Below are 21888 nucleotides of genomic sequence, written 5' to 3' on the forward strand. Positions count from 1 at the left end.
GAGCGTAGTTTGCGCTGAAGTGGTCGGTTTGGAGACGCACGCTCCCGTTAGTTGTCGTTGAAGGTCGGAGATCTGCCGTCGTAGTTCCTTGACCAGCGCGGACTCAGCACCAGCCGCAGATGCAGATGCCCACGCCGCCCTGTCTTCCTTGGGCTTGCGATTCTTCGAGACACTTCGATTCCTGGAAGCGCTTCGGCCTCTGCCCTCCAGGGGAGGGAAAGAGACCGAGCGGCTGCGTGCTCGGTAACCTCGCTGTCCGCCATTGCTGTCTCGCGAGCGGGACCTGCGGGACCGCTGTCGTTGCTTGTCAGGCTCCGTCGGCGCTGGTCCGCGACCCTCAGGGCGGCGAACATAGCGATGAGAGCATTCTTTGGAGGCCGTGATGTGCCTGCCCCCGCAGATGGCGCACAGGGGCTGGCACTCGTAGTGCGAGCCATCTTCGTTTTGCGACGAGTGTTGGGCTCCGCAGCGGTGGCATCTGCTCTGGGGTGGCATGGGACACACGTCGGCCCGGTGACCAGTTCGTCTACAGTTGACGCACGCCTCGATTCTATCTCTGTACGGGAAACAGGAGAGAGTGAACCCATTGAAGTAGAGGTATGTCGGGATCCTCTTGCCTCGTATGGTAACCAGTAGCGCTCGTGACTTGCCCATCCGTCGTGCTGCGAGTACCTGCCAGTGCGGGTTTTGCTCTATGCAGTCGAGCAGGATGTCTTTAGCATCCTCGGTTCCTTCGAAGGAGAGGGCCTTCGGTACGACTATTCGCGTCGAGTCGTTTGGAGTGGCCATGTGAGTCGTGACCTCGTGCGTCTTACCACCGATCACCAGTGACCGAATTTGCAGGTAGGCTAGCTGCCTGTCCTCGTCCGGCGTGCTGACCGTGATCGTGTTACTGCGCGGGTTGATGCGGAACTTGTCGAGAGAGCAGACTTCGCGCGGCGACAGGCCGAGCTGCGAGACAACGGCTGACAGGACGTCGGCTGCAGAAACTTGGGAAAAGTCGAGTCCCCGGGGTCGGAACGTGACTTTAAACCCCATAGGAAGAGGAGGAAGAGGGATCGTCCTCTTACCCTTCCGTCTCTTGGTTGGGGTGGACCGCTTCTTGATGGCAGGAGCCGAGGCAGCGTCGCCATCCTGTTTCTTCGGTACGGAGGCTTCGTTCTTCGCAGCCCGGGCCGCCATGGATTCTTTCACGGTGCGGTTAATGTTACCGCGGACGATCGTCGTCCATCCTTCATCGGTAGGCTGGCTCTTGGTGATCTCAGAGCTCGCAGTACCACTAATCGGAGCTGTATCCATAGGCACCCGGTGGAAAGGGGCGCACGAACGCCGCCGACGCTTTCCCGGTGGGAAGTAGGCTTAGCTCCCTCCCGCACCGTGCAGGAAGGAGGTTTGGGCGAAACAGTCCAAAACCACGCCTACATCGTGCACAAAAGGGTCCACAGGGTACGCTCACCGTGCCGAAAAGACCGGTAGCAAGAAAAAGCTCGAAGAAACCAAAGAAAAGGTCAAAAAGGGGCCAAAAAGCGGGAGCTCGACGCGACGCGTCCACTCTGATCGGCCGCTCTTCTTCTTCCTCCGCGCACGTAGAAGCGGTCAGCTGCCCTATGGCAAAGAAGACGACGCAGGCGATTGAGGAGTTTCAGCGACGATGTCACCGCCCTGGCGGCCGGTCGCCGAAAGAGAGAGAGGGGGATAGGTTAGCTGGGCGTTGGCTTTGTGTAAATGCGTCGGCCACGAACGTAGGCTTATAAACTTCAGCAGCAAGAATATTACGCGGCTCTAGTGTTCCGGTATGAGCAACAGAGCTGACACGATCTGTTACGACTAGCTACGACCACCCGCCGGAGCAAAGCAGACGTCGAAGGAGCGCAACCGCATGCAGTCAGTCGCCGTCGCCCGACGCAGATCGTTTGGCATTCAGGGCTTTCCGCCCAGGATTCTTCGCTTGTACTTGGAACCAAGTTTTACTTCCTGTGCTTGTGTATGTGCTCAGTGGTTGGATATGGACCTCATAGAGCAGTTCTTCAGACTCAACAGCGACTCAAAGTTGACGGCGGAGGTGCTTGCAGCAACGCTTTCGTTTGGTGCACGGGTGTGACGACTACACGGGTAAAATTTAAGATAGCTGCTAGCATGGCGGGCCATAGTCGCTTTATGTTGACACGATTTTAAGTTTAAGTACTCCGTGCAAAGGCGAATCTATCGCGTTTCTAATCCACCTTTGTTTTTGTTGTTGTTTTTATCACGCACGACCGACTACTGAGCAAATGCTTCTGTACCGATCACGGAGTGAATGTCTTCGGCCTTACATTGCGGCACGCCCAATATAAAGTAATGTTCGTTCGGAGAGAAAACTTCCCTTTCGAGGGTCCTTCTTTGATTGATTGATAATTTCTCCCGTATTTAGGTGCCTTAATCAACACGATCGATTAAGTTTGCTTCCCTAGTTAGGACATTTTGCTGCCACACGCGGCACTAATGCTTGGCACGATGTATGCCACTGGTGGTATTGTGAACTGGTTTACTTCCAAAGCTAAAAGTGTAACAGGTGGGACCATTCAGTTTGCTAAAAATATGATGATATGGGAATTTCGTCTACAGCATAAGCTTTCCAGATCTAGAATGGGTGTGCTGGTGGCTACAGCCTCAAGGTTTTTAATGGACCAAATGGGTGATTACACGGCGATAATGCGGTGGAAAACTGCCCATTGACTCGGTGAGTTTTGATTGTGACCATTGGTGTGCTGTTGGCAAATTAGGTAATGGCACACCTTTTCCCTGACCATCTGGCTTTAAGGAACATCGTGTCTAGATGCGCTTAAATATGTTTATTTCAAGGTTCAGTTGACCCCTCTGCATCATTACAGGAAGGCAGTCTCAAGCCGCAACAAACAGTGGTGAATATACAATGCATAATAACAGGCAGCTGTGTCGAGGCGTTTAGTCCGCAGAAGCCAATTTGAACCTAAAAATGATTTTTTTTAGATAGTTTGCATTTGGTGTATACTCCGCAGGGCCTGGTTTCCGCGACCAGTGCATAGTCCACCAAACTGGTGCGTTGTGTCTTCGTGCTTTTTTTCCTGGGTGGCATTTTCTTCGCAAGTTCTTCGGCGAATGCTATTGAGCCTGAAGAACTGCTCTTGAGGCCCATACCCAGCCACTGAGCACAGACACAAGCACAGAAAATAACACTTGGTTCCAAGTACTGGTACAAACGAAGCACCTGGGCGGAAAGCCGTGAATGTCAAACGAGCAGCGTCGGGTGACGGCGACTGACTGCGATGCACCCCTTCGACGCCTGCATCGCTGCGGTGAGTGGTCGTAGCTAGTCGTAGCGAGATGATCTTCAAGGCCCGTTCACACTCTTGCGACCGAGTACGACCGAGAGAGACCAGACCGGTTTTTAATCCTCTTGCGACTTCTTAGGACCGTTCGCGCTGCTGCGGAGCTGGTCCTAAGAAGTCGCAAGAGGATTAAAAACCGGTCTCGTCTCTCTCGGTCGTACTCGGTTGCAAGAGTGTGAACGGCGCTTCACTTCAAGCAAAAAATCTTGCCATACCCTAGTCATGATATGGGTGCAAGTGTTCGACGACGTGGGCTCTCTCACGTTGGTGCAGTTGTCATCAAGAAAGGTGCATATCAACAATGTTTGGCGTTTGAGGCTGAAACTATGACGCATACTTTATCTAAACCTAAATTTATCGGTCTGCGGCTACAAACATTTTCGTTGACGTTGCTTAGGTGATGTAACCATTCAGGCCTCGCATTAAATGGTGTTGCGAACTCTTCGGTTGTGTATGAAACCTATTTTTGCCCTAATAAAATACATTTTCAAAAAGACACGTGCCTTCTGCTGATACACATCTTTCAATTTACAATGCAGAGGCAAAAGAAAATTAACTGTGTACATCTACCACTTAGCATAAGCACCTTTTGCCATTCATTCTTGAGCACACTCAAATATCAGCTTAGGTTGCTCTTGTTTCAGAAGCTTTGCCCTCTTTTGTAAAAAGAAAAGAAGTTAAAAAAGCTTTACCTTTGTTCTCTTTCTGGCATTTAATACAAACTTGTTTGTTTTGCAGATTGCACACAGCAGATATCACCGTGGTACATACAACTCGAACAGCCGATAAGACTATTGCTATTAGAATAAAGCTTTCCACAAGAGCCAAAAGGAGGCTTGCAGGGGTGCACAAGCACATCGAAATGAGATTCGCGCTTCCGGGGCTTGTTTACATTATGCATAAAAACAGGACGATCGGCGACCAGCTGATCGCAATATAACACCAAGGATACCGATGTTTCCATACATAGAACGCAGGATAAAGACCTCAGTCGTCCCTTGTATGCTGTAGCTGTCATACTTTCCATTTAACCGCTTTTTAGCACTATTAACTAGAACAGCCGAAGAGTTCGCAACACCGTTTAATGCGAGGCCTGAATGGTTACTTCATCTAAGCAACGTCAGCGAAAATGTTTGTAGTTGCAGACCGATAAGTTTAGTTTTAGATAAAGTACGCGTCATAGTTTCAACGCGCGAACATTGTTGATGTGCACCTTTCTTTGGACCCAAGTACATTCGGTTCAACTTGATGACAGCTGCACCAGCGTGAGAGCTCACGTCGAACACTTGCACACATATCTTGACTATGGCAAGATTGCTTGCCTTCGACTGGCTTGAACACTTCATTTGTAGCATCACGGTAGGTCTTGGTTGAAGCGATGATCGTCTCGCACACGTAAACAAACATAACAGGACGCTTTGTTTACCATTCTTTGAAACAAAACTAATAAAACAGTGAAGTTCAAAGTGAAGTGACTGAAATATGCAAGAATTGGAACTGATGTAAATAAATCACAAGTATTTTATGCCTTGTTTTTAAAGCACATTCATGCTGGATGTGTGTAATGTATTGCCAACTTTTGTTTGTTAGATTTACATCAAATATCAGTGTTCTTAAAATTCGTTGTCAATGCATTCTTTTTAATCCATAATAAGGTACTATTACATAATGAAATTTTTCCTCTTAGAGAAACACTCCAAACAAAATTTTTTTTGTTTAAAATTATTCAATACTGTTCACACCTGTAGTATTTGCTCTCAAATTAAACCAAAAAAGGTGTCACTGGCTTTAATATTTAAAGCATTCAAATACTCTCATATAGAAATTATGCTTTGAAGAAATTGCACAACATACTTACTGTTCTAGAAAAGTTTGATTTTTGTGCTAACATCAGCTTAATAAGACCAGCTTACCATTTGAGCTTACCGATGTCAGGCAGGTGCGGGGCGAAGTTAATCCGTGACCATGGTTTCTACATTGAAGTCTTCACATTTATGGCAGCTCTGCACTGCATCTGATAAAACAAAGCAACAGGAGCATGACACCAACAATTCCATAAATCTGGTTCCATGTGAAGCAATCTGCACTACTGTTCCAGAGATTACTTACTAATGATGCACTCAGCAAGGTGAAGGTTCCTGAATGTAAACTTTCTCTTACGTCCTTCCCACAAACATTTTCGCCCCAACTGGGCAGTCAGCAACCGCTTCGTGATCTGTCTCGTACAGGAAGCATAACCAGATCCGTAGACTTTGCTGAGCTGTCGAACATAAAAAAACATCCACATAGCAACCGCTTAGTGCAATCATAACTATTGATTGGATGTTTCTGTTTATTTTTAGTCAACCTTGGCAGGTGTCTATCGGCATCCATTTCTTCATTAAATGTGCTGCAAAAATATTCCAAAAGCCGGGAATCATAATGATAAAAAAAACTGCACCGACTTTACTCAACAAGATTAACAAATTAATCAAACGTTTCGTCTCCCATGTGGGAAACATCGTCGGTGAAACCTTGAAGCAGGAATGAGCGAAAGAAACTTCAACAGTCCTATTTAAGCAAGTCCGCATACACATTGAGGAGGGGGCCGCAGCTGGAGTTACAAGCTGATGAGTCACTTCGGATGAACCATGATTCTACAAACCTGCTTGGACCCTACCTTTGTTCACGCGCCAGAGTGGACGCATTCTCAAAGTCGAAACTGTGTCCCGTATTCCAACAATGGTCTACGAGTTCCGTCTTCGCTCTTGTCGCATGCGTGGCCTTTGCCATGTCCCTTTTGGGACTTTCATTTAGCTTTAAACAGCATTGAATCATCAATCCAATTCACACATGAAGTTGAACAGAACGGTGCAAAGCCTTTTCTGTATGTTAATGTGTTCCGAAATAGTACCGGTCGCTTATATACAACAGTGTACCGCAAAGCTGTGATACAGGCAACCTCTTAAGCTTTAACTCGCATCATTCTGTCGAACATAAAAGGGCTGTCGTAAAAAACCTACTACACCGGTCCGAACGCATTTCTTCTAATCCTCAATTGCGCGCTTCTGAGAAAAAGGTCAAATTTGGGGGATTTACGTGCTAAACCAACGACGGGCATCTGGCACGCCCCAGCGGAGGACTGAGGATTAATTTAGACTACCTGGGGATCTTTTGACGTGCAACCGAAAGCTCGGTTACACGGCGCCTGCTCCGCAATAAGCCTCCGCCACGTGGGGATCCGTAGGCCAGCGCTCTCGCCTCGGAGCCACCGAGGCGGCTTGCGCGCTTCTGAGGATGCTGTTATTGTTGACTTGCTGATGAAGCGGAATTATTCGAAACGTTTTATTGATAACACGCACAAACAGATGGGACAAAGAAGTCAGGATAATGGACAACTTAGGACAGCGCAAGCAACAATACCCTATTTGAGAGGTGCTTTTGAGTCCATTCGCAGGGCCCTCGCCCCTTTGAATATCCGCACAGCTTTCAAACCCCATCATAAACTATGTGACTTCATTTCTAAACCTAAAAATTAAACCCCCCCAGAGTCCCAGTGCGGTGTTGTGTATAAAGTGAACTGTCTAGACTGTGACACATCCTACATTGGGGAGACAGGCTGGCAGCGCTGCACTCGCCTAAACAAACACAGCGAAGACGGAACTCGTAGACCATTGTTGGAATACGGGTCACAGTTTCGACTTTGAGAATGCGTCCACTCTGGCGTGTGAACAAAGGTGGGGTCCACGAAGGTTGGTGGAATCATGGTTCATCTGAAGTGACTCATCAGCTTGCAACTCCAACCGCGGCCCCCTCCCCCGATGTTTATGCGGACTTGCTTAAATAAGATTGTTGAAGTTTTTTCGCTCATTCCTGCTTGAAGGTGATGATGTTCCCCGCATGGGAGACGAAACGCTTGATTAAATTGTTAATCTTGTTGAGTAAAGTCGGCGCAGTTTTTTTATCATTAAATTTGCTACTAATATTTATACCTGCTCTTATTGAGGCACTTCCGACATTTAAACGGAGGAATTTTGACGTCTTTATCTCAATATGGCGATTGGATTAAAGATTATACCACTGGGCACGGGCTTGGGCTTACCTGAAAGCCCAGGCCTGGGATGGGCTCGGACTTTTGACTGTGGGCCCGGGCCGGGCTCGGGCCAGCACGTTGATTGGCCTGGTTCGGGCTCGGGCCGGCTGTAATTGACCATGATGCTGACAGAGGCCATCGTAGAAATCGGCGTCTCGGTTATCTCAGCAACATCAACTCCAGAACCACTAGACAAGTACCCATGAACGTAGGCCCACCTTAAGACAGTGGACGGCAGCGCCGTTAATCATGAGGTGAGCTTCAGGTTAATCCCAGTGGCGTGGTGTTTTTGCTTGTGGTGATAAATAGCGGCAAACCAAAAATAAACGGACATTGAAGCGCTCTGTCAGGAATTAAAAATGGGGGACTCAAAAACATTAACGCTAGACAATCTCAATCTAATTGATCATGAGAAACACTTATCGCTCTCGAATAATAGCTGGGAAGCGCTAACATAGCGGCAATGATGTAGTGGGGAAGCTTACAGGCCTAGTAAACAATTATACACATACTGGGGAATGCCTGGCACATATTCAGGTATGAATACATGCTCAGATCTACAAGATATTTTAGGAGAAGATACAAACTGCAAATTAGTAGTCTTTCTTAGAGAACACATTGACGTATCTTAATCACAGTGCTAAAACCCATAAAAACACTTGATTACAATTATTTTAATAAAAAAGATTCTGAATATGTACATGACACCAGCAGTCATAACTTTGATTTAGTTCATCGCAAGCTATATTTCTCTGGCAGCAAACGAAGACAAACCTTTTAACTGTGCAGTGAACCAGAATTAATACAATACGACGAAGTTTCCGTATACCACTTTAAAATAACCACAAACAACGCTTTTCAGATCAGTATGTTTTGCTATAAAAAGCTTATTATAAAGCCATAGTCCTTACAGTATATTATAAAGCTTTTAGTCTTGCTGCATCCAGTTGTGGCTTTGCTTAGCCTTTGTGCGGTTTGAAGGTCTGCCGGTTACAATTCGCCAAGGAGGCCATCTGTGGCAGAGATAATTACCAAACCTTACCGGATGAACATTGATTCCCTCTTCTATTTGAGAACTTTCGTGTGTGAAGTCTTGTTGAGCCACATGCCATTGCCAATGCACACATAGAAGACATAAACTTCAGTTCATCTTTGAAGCAGCACTATGTACAGGAAATTTACCAGCGCAATATTCGTGACTCCAGCGAAATCGACGCCGCGTAGCGGCAGCGCTGAGAAGCTCAGGAGAGGAGGTTGTCCCGACTCTGTCGTCAGGTATCGCTGCTTAGTTCTCGTAGGCAGCATAGAAACAAACATTGTTTCCAGTAATTATTTTAATGATTCCACCGGGTCCTTCCTACGCACTGAGTAGACAAACGTCTCTAGGGTCGAAAAATCGCTTTGCATTCAAATGTAACACCGATTTTACGCTGCAATGCAGGAATTTGTGATGGTCCGCATGCTGAACAACGAAAACGACCTTCTTTCGTCCGAATTTTGCCTGAGCAGCGCGCCATCTATAGTTTGCTGGAGTCACGAATAACCTGGACTGGGATTGAAAACAGGGGTATTATTTGTCAACGGCATGCCTCAAAATTAGTTTTGTTGATAAAAAAAAATTGTAGCAATATTTACGCAGCAAAACGCAATTTGAGTTTGGCACAAAACCGAACCGGTGTAACTAGCAGGTATCCTTCTTACCTCATTACTGTCAGAGTTAACGATTTGAATGATTCGACGTGATCCCTCACCCACCTCCTCTTCTTCATCTCCTCTCTCCCCCAACGAACTAACAAACAAACGAACATGCACGCACGCACGCACGCGTCGCGAAGTGTTGCTCGCGCGAGTATTTAGTCTAGCTTCACTTTATGTTTTTGCCTTCTCCGAGATTTCGTTCCATCTACACGGGACGGCTCATGGATTCCACCGGAGTCGGAGGGCCCCGAATGGGGACGAACGTGAACGCTACACTTAATTTATAGAACCCCGTGTTGGAAACGTTTTGTCTTGTGTATGTTTGCTTTTGGGATCTCTACTTCGGAGGTGGTTTTGCTTTGCGTATGTATAACTTCTGTGCCTACGAATGTGCTTTCTGTTGTTTATGGCTGCCCTTGTGAGCTTCGTTTGGAATGTGTTCTGTCTCGTATATGCGCTTGTTTTTGGAATGTTCGTATTTGCTTTGGGCTCCGAGCCTTTTGATTGGTGCTAAGAAATCCCCTCTTGATTGGTCCTTCCAAACCTCTCTGATTGGTGAACTGGAGGACCCCAGAATGCTGCTGAACCCAGGGCTTAAAGTCTGGGGGGTCTCAGGGGGTCTCGGACCCCCCACTGATTTTAAAGGATGGTCTGAGACCCTCCTCCACAGCCCCAGCATTAGTGAAATATAAATATATCTTTTAGTAAATAGCTTTAATTGCTTTCAGGGATGTAACATTTAATTGGGAATTATCAATTTGAGGATTGCAGGTGCAGAGTGGGTAGAGTCAGCAGTGGGGCTCATTTTATGTGCATCTAGCACATCTCGTCAAACCTCCCCCCCCCCCCCCAACCTTCTTGTAGGGACCCTCCTCAGCTTGCGGGAGACTTTAAGCACTGGCTGAACCCAATATAAGCGGCCACCGAGGGGCTGTAAGGGACTTGGCCCCCGGATACCAAGCCCTGGAACTCTCCCTGCCTCTGGAGGCCAACCTGTACGTCCGACCCACTTCGGCTGTGGAGTCAACCGCCCGCTAACTCGCAAACTTGGGACCCCTTACGGCTGTGGAAGAGTTCGGCTCGCCCGCCTTTGTGTGGATCCTTGTTTGTCGAGTTCGGCTGTGGTCGGGGCACCCGCTGAAAGTGCGGTCTCGGAGGACGGCAGGGGAAGTCGCCAGAGGTTGGGATTATTCCCCCCAACATTCATTGACGAATTGGCCATATCTGTAGTAAAGATTTTCTCTCCTATCTCTTAAATAAACAGTGTTGCTTGTTAACATCAGTAATCGTTTCATCATCAACGAAGAAGAGAAGTCCTTAATTTCTTCGTGACAAAAGTGGTGGAGGTTCGTGATACGACCTAATTCTCTTCGTTACAAAAGTGGTGGAGTGTGCGGGGTACGACCTTATTTTCTTCGTGACAAAACACGCACGCACGCACGCACACATACCTCTTCTCCAAATAGACACAGACTGCGCCACGCCTTGACAGATATAATTCATTCTAACCTTAAGCCTATCAGCACAGAAAAAATGTTAAAACACATATCCTTTACCTAGTTTCTGGGCATATGAAAACAAACACACGGCACCCCTAACAATGAAATTCCTTGTACTTGTGGCGGCATAACTAAAGAAAATCTCAAATTTAAAATACGTCTTATGAATTGCTTCGCAAGCGCGAAAATGAAATTACAATTACCTGTCTCATACAAGCTTCCTCCAGCCCTCCCGGGCAGTCACTCATCTCGTCGGAGGTACTAGCACCTGTCACTGGATTTCCGCGTCACTCTGCGATCCTGAAACAACCGGCGCCGAGAGTTACTCCCACATATTGTGCTTAAAGCTGCAATTTTTAACTTAAAGGAGATGGTCACTAGACTGGGCCCAACGCGTCAGGAGACTAGAACTTACCAAACAACTTTAGGATCCGCGCCTTGAAGAAGTCCGATTCCGTTTCGTCACAAGGCTTGACGGGCAGAAATTTGAGATGATATGTGGCTCATGGTCGTCCTCAAGACGTACGCTTGCATAATCGTTCGTAAAATTCCGGCCGCTCAACTGGTCTCAACTCTGCAACGTGCTTCAAGCGGTTAGACTTCCCGCGAACGTTGCTTCGGCAGCTTCGGTTCGTCTTCCTCCACGCTTCCTTGTCCTCCGGCCGGACCGTTCGGTTTATCACGTCGGACCACTTCCTGACGCAGGGGATGTAGCACGTGACTATAAAACTTCGTATTTCAACTCTTGTTTGTGTTTGCTGAAGTAAACGAATACTTAAAAAATTTACTTATTGACCTTAATTTACCAAAATATTTGCATAAATTGCACTTTGAAAACTTATTTTGGTTTTATATGTCATGCGGGCTATGCATGCGGGTGACCCCACTGTTCACTCTATTGACTCCAGCTCACTTTATATTGTCACGTGGTGTAACCCGCAAGCCCGCAAGTGTGACTGATGCACTTAAGAAAATAATAAACGTTTCTAAAAATTATGGTATTACTTAATTGTCAAATTTAAATACTGGATATATATTAAACTTATAACGGAGTAATTTGTATTTGTCATTTTAATTAAAAAATTGCATTTGCTGCGGGACGACGTCGGTGCGAATTTTAAAATTTGGATTTGAGACACGTAGGGTGTCGCGCTGTGCGACCATGAACCCAAACAAAAAAATATACTTGGAGCCACTAAGTATACCCAGCTTGCCAAGGACAACAGTCCTGAGACGAAGTTGTGTCCTGAAAAATGCTACAACAGGCCAGGGACCAGAACCGACGTCGCCGACAGCAGTTTCTGTAAGCTCGGTTGTCTCGGAACACGGTGAGACAAAAACTCCCCGTGAACTAAGTAGTACCAATGAAACCAGAAGCGGTCACAGTACTGGGCCAGTTAGTGAAGACACAAGTGATAAAATTGTGAAAGTGACGGGAGATTTGAAGACCAATTTCCTGTCCAGTAATTAGACATGAGGAAGATACATAGAAAGGGGGGACGGACAACGTTGTCCGTCCCCCCTTTCTATGTATCTTCTTCATGTCTAATTACCGTTACCAACACGCTCGTTTTGTTCTTAATTCCTGTCCAGGTTTCCGAAAAGGCTACTGCCAAAGACGAATGTAACGAGTCTGACGTACCCTGTTTCGGCTGGCCTTCATTTTAATTGGACGCAAAATGAAGGGCTTTTGAATCTCGAAAACTTCATTGCTGGAGTGTACACTCTTCCCGGCATCAAGGAAAACTACAACATTGGGAAGCCAGAAGCCAAACTAAAGGCCCAAACTGCCAACAAGCGCGTAAAATGCCTTTCAAAAAGGAACTTCCTTGCTCAACTACAAAGTGGAAAGCGCTGCCTGACACTTACTGTGCGTGAAACAAGGTGCAATCATAATTTCGGGAAGGTCATCCTTATTTCGTGTGTGTGTGTGTGTGCGCGCGCATTTTATGTGCTTTTTTTTTATGACTTCTATGGTGTTAATAATTATTGGATGTTATCGGCACTACCGGCTTTTCTTTTCTGTTAATAAAAAGCATGCCCACGATAGAACGTGCACGTGATCTGCCGCCCCAGAACGAGCGCGTAGCCTCTGCTAGGGCTCAAACAGGATACGTTCACATGGCAAAATGAAAGCCTGAAGTATCGCATTTTTTCGCCAACTCCGCCAAAGTTTTAAAGTCCCGACGTCGGAAGTCGGAGAGCTTTGGACCAATCGTGAAAGATGATAATAGGATTTTTGAGTCAGTATTATTCTGTTTTTGACCCGGTTTTACTCTGATTTGCTCGGTTCTGGAGCGAAATTTATACAAAAACGAGAACGTTCCACTCCGAAACCAGGTAAAACTGAATAAAACGGAGCAAAGTCTAATGTGAATACATAATCCAGTTGGTGCAATCGTTTACGCTATTACTGTTACTGAAACATCCTGGAAAACAAAAGGACAGAATACACCGCTAAACTGCAGAGTTCCGATGATACCTGAATTTCGTGGCTTGCCTATATATAATTATTCATGAATCTTGTGCATACTATGTGCACACACAATGTTCCCGTTCCCCATAGTCTTTTCTTTATGTTTTACTGGCAGCCGCATGTTTTATAATACGAAGGAGGACAGTACGTAATCAGGAAATTCTAAAACACGTGACAAAAAAGAGTTCATATTCACTTTCTTAACTGAATGTTTTATTTAAATAGTGTCTACATGGCCCAACCCAAGTTATATAGCTAAAAAAAAAAATGTTTATTTGACAGAGAGGAACCCATAGGGCACGCACGTATCTGCACGGGGGGGGGGGGGGGGGGGGGGGGGGAACCATGGGACCCCCCCCCCCTCCTCCCAAATCTTTCATTTGGTGGGGCCTCCTTTCCCCCCTCCCCCTCATACAGTATTTTGTCATGGGCGAATCAAAATCCTGGCTGCGTGCCTGCCATCGGGTATATTTGCGGCAAAAATTATTTTCCTGTGCTCAAAACATAAAACTTTAGTATATAACAACTCTAATTTCTCCACTAAGCATACTGTCTAACCTGATAGATGCCCACTTAATAGATTTTATGTTCTGTATTCCCAGTCGACCATTAAAAGTTCTCGATCCGAAATGCATTCCATTTCACCAATGAAGCTTTCAGTTTAACCAGTACAACTTGTTATTGATCCTATTGAAGGACCAATAGGCACTTGTATTCCGGACCAGAAAACATTCGTGTTGTTCCCATAGAAGTTTCTACTTGTCCTATAAAAGTTCCTGCTTGTCCCACAGAAGTTCCCAATGGTACAAGAGAAGTCTGTATTGGTACGATATAACTTGTTATCGGCCCAGTAGAAATGCCCATCGGTACGATGAAATCCTATTGATCGCATAAAAATCTCTATCGGTCCCATAGAAAATTTTTGCAAGGGTGTGCTAATTTGGAGATTGAGCATTGTCACTGCCATACTGCACCGAGTTCGCTTCTCTGCAGTGCATGGCTCATTGCTATCTCCCGCACAATGGCTCTGCCACATAGCGCCACTGGCTGCAATGAGCGGTAATGAGCAAACTGAGTGTCGTGCACATTGACACAATTGGCATCATGGCGCTTGCCCCCTCAAGTTGACTTTCCCTCGACCGATTCTTTGGCCTTCCCCCGTGCTGCGGCTTCTCTGCAGCATTTCCAGTTGCACCAATGTGCAAAACATCGGATTTTCTCATCGCCGCCAATTGCACATTCATGCTCATAGGCTTTGGCTATGCATTTCAATTGGAACAGGCCTGCCATTTCCAGCAGGGAAGTCATGCCAAAGTCAAACCAATCCAAACGAAATCAATTCAAGGACGGCTGCATGTATTAAGATAATGAATGCTGACAGTATTTTATAAAGGCCGAGATGACTGAAAAACAATGCCAGCCGATGATTCTCCTTAAATCGCAGCCTACTCCGGCAAGCACGGTCGATCAACAAAATCAGAAGCAACTCAAGTGAGAAGAAAACTCGGCCACCGCGGCCTCTGTTCATAGAATAGCATACGACTGACAGACACCACTGTCAACAGGGATTATGGTGAGATTTCAAACCGTCGTCACGTGCAACCACCCTACCTAATATAACCGTTCTCCCCCCCCCCCCCCCCCCCACACACACACACACACAAAAAAAAAATATGGGTCGATGCCCATATGTTTACTATATATACATTCTGCATAAACTTCCGTAGAAGTACCTGTGGGTGGCACAAAAAAAGAAACGGAGGTGATATATGTAGTAATTGTTTATCTGTGTACAAATGAGCGAGGTATGCACAGCGAGGCGATGTTCTAATCACTGCGACATTGTCTGTGTAACCTGTCGGAAGGCGCGTTTCTGTTTTCCCGCCGCCCTTGTCAGCAGGCGAAAGTTAAACGCACCCACTTTAGTCAGCTTGCATTTAGTTTCTTTCGTAATTCATCCAGGTTTACGAAATTTGGTAGAAATGTGCGGAGCATAAACATTAACATAGTACATTTCTTTCAAATTGGATTAGTGGCTCAGAAGTTTCCCCGCCGCACGACTCACGCGAAGACAAACCAAAGGCTTGAGAGAAACAAAAGAAAAGCACAAAGAAAGCAACCGGCAAGCGTGATGACCTGTGAGTGTGAGGACCTGTGAGTGTGATGAGCGTGAAGACCTGTGTGAGGACCGTGAGGACCTGTGTGAGTGTGAGGACCGCAAGGACCTGCGAGTGTGAGGACCGTGAGGAGCTGTGAGTGTGAGGACCTGTGAGGGTGATGAGCATGATGACCTGTAACAGTGAGGACCGTGAGGAGCTGAGAGTGTGAGAGCCGTGAGGACCGTGATGACCTGTGAGTATGAGGACCGTGAGGATCTGTGAGTGTGATGACCTGTGAGTGTGAGGACCGTGAGGAACTGTGAGTGTGATGACCTGTGAGTCTGATGATTCGTGATGACCTGTGAGCGTGATGACCGTGATGATCTGTGAGCGCGACGACCGTGATGATGACGGCGAGTGAGTTTTGGTTTTGCGTTGAGCCGTGAGGGTGAGTCCGGGTGATGATCCTATTTTGAATAAATCGTGATCGTGAGTGGGCGTGAGTTCTGATTGAGGAAAAAATAGTGATCGTGAGTTTGAGTGAGGACAGCTTAAAATGCCGACCTATGGTCATAAGTGATGCGAACACTATGATTACTCTGAATTCAAACTACAAGAAGCCACAAACTTTGTATCACCAAATTCATCTAAATATGATGCAAGATAAAATTATGACGCCATAGAATGGCTACACATACAAAGCAGATATTTGATGATTTCCTTTGTATAGGCCTACTGACCATAAGTAGATATGCCACGCATGAAACATTAGTGAATTGTACGACATCAGTTTAGTTATCTCTCAAAAATTTTGTTCATCGTGGGATGTTTTGGACAGCAGATGACAACTAAAAAAAAATTGGGTCTGTTCTTCGGGCCTAAAAGTTGTCTCATGCGGACTATTAAGCGGGGGACACATGGGCGATGAAACCGGGCATTGCGCGGCAGTTTTCATAGCAACTCGCGTGGACACTGTGACGTGGACCTATGCCATGGCGCCACGTCGCAGCGTCTGCGCGAGTTTTATGGAAACTCTTGCGTGGTACCCGTGTTCATAGCTCGTGTGCCTTGCTTGAGCCCCGTTGAGTGTGCTTCTCACCGAGCACCGGTGCACTGCGGAGAAGCAAAACCCGCGGAAGCAAGCTTTGCGGATATTGCTTCTCTGCAGTGCACCTGTGCTCAAAAAGAAGCACACTCAACAGGACCGCGAGAACGAAAAGTATGAATTGCACGTAAACGCCGTTCGAATTAAGCGGCTTATGAATACATTACAAACATAACGGGACAAGCAGTTTTTTTTAATTAACCAGAATTATGAATGATCACAAACCTACAGTAGCTAATCGAGCCAAAAATAGCAGTGGGTTATTGTTCGGGGGCGGGCATCACTGAGGATATTATGGTACATGTAATTTATTTGTGCCTTTAACTATTGCTAGTGCTGCAGATATTTGACTATGGATAACTGTGTTTACGAGGAAATAAAATGAAAGTATATACCTGTGAGCTATTTCACGGAGTTAAAGTGCTTCGGAAAGCAGTCTGAAAATTGCAGAAATGGTGCCGAACGACTTCTCAAAATAATTGTTGAGAACTAGTGCTGCAAGGATATCTATTTTGGAATATGTAAACAAATAAATTTTCGTGACTTAAAAAATATTGCAGACGAACACTGTAAAACCCTTTATTTTTGCAGCCCCCATTTTTCGCAAATCGGTCACAGGACATAATCGCGGCCACTAAATTTTGCAAATTCTAGACGCCTGCATTGAAACTCTTAAGGATCGAGATTTTCGTACGCCGTTAAATTTCGCAAACGTTTCGATTCACGAAAATTAAGTGCTCGCGAACATTAAGGGTTTTACACTATACTATTCTAGAACAATAACGAATATGTGGCAAACCAGTGTCGCAATACTTTGTGCCTGCTTAATATTTCAGAAACCCAAACTTTGCAATATTCACGAAATATTAGGCCAGCAATACAGTTGATTTACACATGACTTTCCTAGTGGAAGGATGCGACGTCCTTTAACCCTTTCCGGGTGTTTTAAGACTAATATAAAGGTCCCGTCACGCAGCCAAAGTTTGGTGACATTTGTCATTAATAAGCACGAGGAAACCACAAATTTTGCCACTGTTGGATGCGAAGAAAAGTGGCTAAAGGCATTCCTTCCTTCCGGCAAAGAAAGCCGTACATGGCAAAAACCAGAGGAATGGTGTAAGGATAGGCTGCTTACCATAAAATGCTGAGCAAGCACCTGCATGCTCGGTGTTTTATGGCAGGAGCGGACGGCGTGCCCTATGTTGCTGCCACGTAAAGTTTGTATATCGCCTTGGCTTCAAGTGGCGTTGCGAGAAGACTTTTTGACTAGGGGCCCGTGACACCGGTTTCTAGACAAGGTTCTTCAGCTGCGTGTAGCAATGCGACTGCAGTTCAGCAATTCCTGGCGCACCACTGCCATTGCGAATATCGTTGTGTAACAAAACTCGTTCAAAATCACTAAATTGCTTTCGTTTCTTTCTATCTTTTTGAGTTCAAGTGCTAGAAAGTGTCATCGCTTTCCACTGTACTCCCATGAAATCGGTGAGATCGTAGCTTCCTCTTTAAAATCACTACCCCTCCAAATGCTGTGGTCTACTATAGTCACCGATAGAGTGAGAATGGCAGGGTAATTAAAATATGGCAACCAACCAAGTCCTAAACATGTAGGAGCCCTACGTTTCAAACCAACTTGGTTCTTCATCAGACACATCCTGCTATTCGTCTTCGTCGAATAGCAGGGCGTGTCTATCGAGCACCCAGCCTCCAACACATGAGCCTTGCCTTCCGCTATGCTTTGGTTGCACACGCATGCTCCAGGAGCACGAGACGTCAAAGTGCTGTCGGAGGTAGGAAACTCGCTCTGGAGACTGGAAAACTGAAGCCCCTCCATCCGGTTCTCGCCTCGTTAGCAGCAAGGAACTCGAGACTGAAAGAGTGGTCAGCAAAAACATGGGCTTAAATTGGCCTCATTGGTGACCAAGAAACACACTGACCCCCTCCCTTTCCTCAATCGTCCTGCACATAAAAGTAAACCGGAGCGCCTTCTACTCGGGACTGCCGAACCTGTGCCTTTTTGAGATGCGCAAGGCATCCTGGATTGCTTTTTCGGCTGTAGGAACTACAAAAAAAAAGTAGTTTATTGAAATAATCCCAACTGATGAAAATTTTACCTACGAGCATATTACGGGTTTATTAAAAAAAAAGTGGAACCCTAATGATAGCGTATAGTAGCACATATTTATGGCTACCACGTCCACCCCGTCGAAAGCATGTTTCGGGGAATAATTTTCAGCTGCTTCGAGGAGGGTGAATAACTTCAAATTTGGGTGGGTGAGCCCTTCTCTGGTTTTGGAATTAGTGGGAATAGTTTCCGGTGCAAAGTCGCGGTGATTCATCAAGCAGACTGGGCAAGCGAACATTTAGTACTGTTTCGGGCTTTCTTAGTCTGCGACCAAAGGGTGGTTCACATACTTTTGTTTGGTTGGAACCGAGTGCCCTGCGCAGCCTTGTGATCTCTTGCTACGAGAGAATGCACTGGTACACTGGCACCATCTATGGGGCGGACCTGAAAGTGCATTTCACCCATAAATCAAATACGGTGGTGTGCACCCAGTGCGGCTGGTGTACTAAGTACAAGTAAATCAAACGCGGTGACTGTATATACAAATATGTCGATTAGCCCGTTCAGTTCACCAAGAATGTCTGCAAGTTGTCTTCGAAGGCCAAAAAATCAAGAATCGATGCTCCTTCTATAACTTTGCAGTTTCCAAACTTGGGCTTCCTTGCAAACGTGCATGTGCTCGGCGTTCTGTACAGCCGTAGGAACTTTTTCGCGTTTGGGTGGTCCATCTTGCCTGCCACTCATCAAGTTTCCGGAAAACTGTTCCAATGGGCTCTGGCTAAATTTAGAACTTGGAGTTGGGACATGTATGAATTGTTGTACTCGTACCATAAAGAATGGAAAAGATCAACCGTGAACTTCCGTGGCCCTAAGGCCTTTGACTGTTCTCGCAAGAAACGTGTCCTCAGTTACTGACCCATCTATAAACCCCTGTTCTTATTTGCCAAGCCATTTCTTTCTTGTAGGAGCCTGATGTGATGGCTACCTTGCTTTTCTGCCATTGGATATTGTCGATTTAATACATGAAACAAATTGTTAAGTCTTGTTGTGAATTCAATAGTGCCTTCACAGTCCTTCAGGTTTGTCTCCTTATTCCTGGTAGTGCATCATTTCAGCAGCTGTGGACCTGCTAAAAACTTTAGTCACGAGCTTGGATCGTATTCTCCCCATGTTGGGTGGGTAAATATGGCAGTGAGTAAAGTGTAAAATATGTGCACATAAACTGACCGATCTAACATATGTACGATATGATCCATTGGAACAATGGCCACATCTGTCAGGTATAGTTAGTTGTTCTAGAACATTGGATCAGCACTCTCGCATGCAACCGACGTGGCAAATATTCGCCGCACAGCGGCCAAACAGTCGAACACCTGCAGCCAATCGCTACACAGATGGCGGAAACATTGTGATGGCGTCACGCAAAACGCGAAGAAAGTTGTTGGGGGGGGGGGGCCCCCTCCCCCCCCCCAACGACTTCCTTCCTCCCTCATATATAGTGATGCCAGAACTGGGCAAAGCCGAACAAAACTTGTCGCAAGCAACTTTAGTGTGTGGCAAGGAGCAATCATCTTTTGGCATATCGTGTGTTGGACGAGATGGTTTGGATGCTCGCATCTTACACTTGATACTTGGGCATACCTCGAGTTTTTCTGGGTTTACCTTACCTTGCTCGAGCACTAAAAGGTAGCGAGACTATTTTACCCATTTGCCATTTGTCCTACTTCCACTTGAGCAATCTGTTTTAAATAGGCAAGAAACATTTGGGAACATGCAAACCTTTCACTTCTCGTAAACTCCGTCTTTAAAAAAGGCCTTGCTTTCCTTTATTTCGCAATTGCCCGTTTCCACTTCGAGTAAAAAGAGTGATTGTAAAAAAAGCCAACAGCACCGTGCCTCGTGTACCATTTTTGGGAGCGAACAAAGTCACAAGCTGCGCTACAACTTTTGGTAAATGGACAAAACATGAACAAGAGTCCAAGACCTGCTATATCTGAACCTTGTTTCTTAGATCAATTGACAGGGTCATTGTAGTTCAATGCTCTAGAATTGACTCGGTTCCATTTCATCCACCAGCAGCACGCTACGCCTGGTGAACATTGATTCTGCGTGCAGCAACTTTTGCAGGGCTGAAAAGAAAAAAAGTCCCTGTCAAATATATACATCATGCTAACATCGCACATCTGTGTCGTCGACGGGTCTTCACCGACGGTAGGGGAAGGACATCACTCTTTCTTCTCACATTCAGTGGATGTGCGAATGTTAAGCAGCAAGGACAACAGCAGCCAGTTGTTATCGTACTTCTTTCCCGTCTTTGACTTGTGTTGTCCTGCCGATGCGCACTCCTCCACCAGCCTTTGCTGTGCCTCCGTAAGGTTTGCTTCCTGGAGAGTTTTCTGCAACCAGTTCCCGCTCAACTCTTCCAATTTTTTACGACAGGATGACAACTCTCCAGTCAGCCTTTCTTTAGCCTTGCGTAGCCGCACATTGGATCTCTGGCAGGAAATCCACTGCTTCCTCAATGCCTCTACCTTCGGCCTGCTAGGACAGCTTGCGGGGACTCTGAATCGTTGCAGCTCTCGACAGTCCTCCTTCCTTGACCTGTGAATTCGGAGCGTGCTGGCCAACCTTGCACAAAAATTGCACCGCCATGCTCCGACCTGGACAATGGGGCACTGGTTGTGCCGCCAAACACCGGCTGGATCCACGTAGCCACGTTCGAGCTGCACGTCCGGATATTTCTCACGCTGTGGTCCGCCAGGACAGATATCCAGGTCATCAAGGTCCTTTAGGGCTACGGTGACAATGCTCCACTCTTCTGGGTAGCGCAGTTGGCATCCGCTTGGAACGGTTGCTATCTCAATTTTGTGATCAAGGGCATAAGTTTTCAGTGTGAACTCTGCTTCTTGGACTTGCTGGACGTGCAGAACTTTCAAAGACAGCGGCTTTCCTGTTGACGATAGGCCAGCTTGTGTAAAACAAAAGCTGTGCAGTCCCTGTTGACACAATGTGTGGTGGTTCCACGCCGTGCCGGGCAAGCGGGCATTCGATGGGTCTAAGCACGCTTGCGACGGGCCATTGCTTTCAATGCTCTCTTGGCTTTCTGCGACGGTTCTGGCTGCGGTATCGTCGTCAGCGCCAGCGGTGTGTGTTTCTCCAAATGTCTGTCTCAAAGTCTCGCTGGTGTCGCTGCACGCAGTGTCACACGAGACTTCACCTTTCTCTTCCTGCACTGGGCACACTTCAGGTTCTACAAGCATGCTGGTTGTCTCTTTGGCTGCAGTCTGATCGTCGGTGTGAACGACGTCCGCTTCTCGAAATGTCTGTTTCGGAGTCTCGCTGGTGTCGCTGCACGCAGCATAACACAGGACTTCATTTTTCTCTTCCTGCACTTCAAGCACTTCAGGTTTTTCAAGCACGCTAGTTGTCTCTTCGGCTGCAGTCTGGTTGGTCTGGTCGTCGGTGCCGACGGCGTCTGCTTCTCGAAATGGCAGTATCCCAATCTCGCTGGTTTCAGTGCACGCAGTATC

General features: G+C 46.5%; 1 long non-coding RNA gene across 1 annotated transcript; it reads right to left on the reverse strand.

The window, feature by feature from the left end:
* Positions 1–5271: 5271 nt before the first annotated feature.
* On the reverse strand, positions 5272–7507 carry LOC121835943. The gene is made up of 3 exons (XR_006077721.1): positions 7429–7507; positions 5457–5607; positions 5272–5361 (listed from the first exon to the last, which is right to left on the reverse strand). It is a non-coding gene; the product is annotated as an uncharacterized LOC121835943 (long non-coding RNA).
* Between the last annotated feature and the right edge of the window lie 14381 nt (positions 7508–21888).

Source organism: Ixodes scapularis, unplaced genomic scaffold (assembly GCF_016920785.2).
Source record: "Ixodes scapularis isolate PalLabHiFi unplaced genomic scaffold, ASM1692078v2 PGA_scaffold1__304_contigs__length_218370807, whole genome shotgun sequence".
Lineage (NCBI taxonomy): Eukaryota > Metazoa > Arthropoda > Arachnida > Ixodida > Ixodidae > Ixodes > Ixodes scapularis.